This window comes from Homarus americanus, unplaced genomic scaffold, assembly GCF_018991925.1.
Source record: "Homarus americanus isolate GMGI-L3 unplaced genomic scaffold, GMGI_Hamer_2.0 scaffold850, whole genome shotgun sequence".
In the NCBI taxonomy this organism is placed as follows: domain Eukaryota; kingdom Metazoa; phylum Arthropoda; class Malacostraca; order Decapoda; family Nephropidae; genus Homarus; species Homarus americanus.
Genome location: NW_024730202.1, coordinates 325,222 through 325,941, shown reverse-complemented (window position 1 = coordinate 325,941; position 720 = coordinate 325,222).

Here is a 720-nt window from a genome sequence, read left to right as displayed (position 1 = left end):
GGAGCTCCTGTGGGGGAGGAGGTTAACGTGTAGGGAGGGAGGGGAATGAGGAGACGGGAGGGAGGGAGTGTGGGTGGGAGGGAAGAGGGAGAGGAGGGAGCTAAATCCTTACCCAGAATTTCAAGAAAATTTTAAGTTTCCTTCAGATTTTTCTTTTTGTCTTTTTTTTCCGTTCAAACGAAATATAGTTCAGGAGGCAGACATTACATGTGACGACTCTCCCCTCACCTTCAAGAGAGGGATGGGGGGGTGGGGGGGAGGCAGACATTACTGATGTGACTGACTCTCCTCCCACCGTCACCTTCAAGAGAGGAGGTGGGGGGTGAGGTGAGGAGGGAGGCAGACATTACTGATGTGACTGACTCTCTCCCACCGTCACCTTCAAGAGAGGGATGAGGGGGGGTGAGGTGAGGGAGGGGAGGCAGACATTATTGATGTGACTGACTCTCCTCCACCGTCACCTTCAAAGAGAGGGATGGGGAGTGAGGTGAGGAGGAGGCAGACATTACTGGTGTGACTGACTCTCCTCCACGTCACCTTCAAGAGAGGATGAGGGAGTGAGGTGAGGGAGGGAGGCAGACATTACTGGTGTGCTGACTCTCTCCTCCCACCGTCACCTTCAAGAGAGGGATGAGGGGAGTGAGGTGGGGAGGGGAGGCAGACATTACTGATGTGACTGACTCTCCTCCCACCGTCACCTTCAAGAGAGGGATGAGGGGG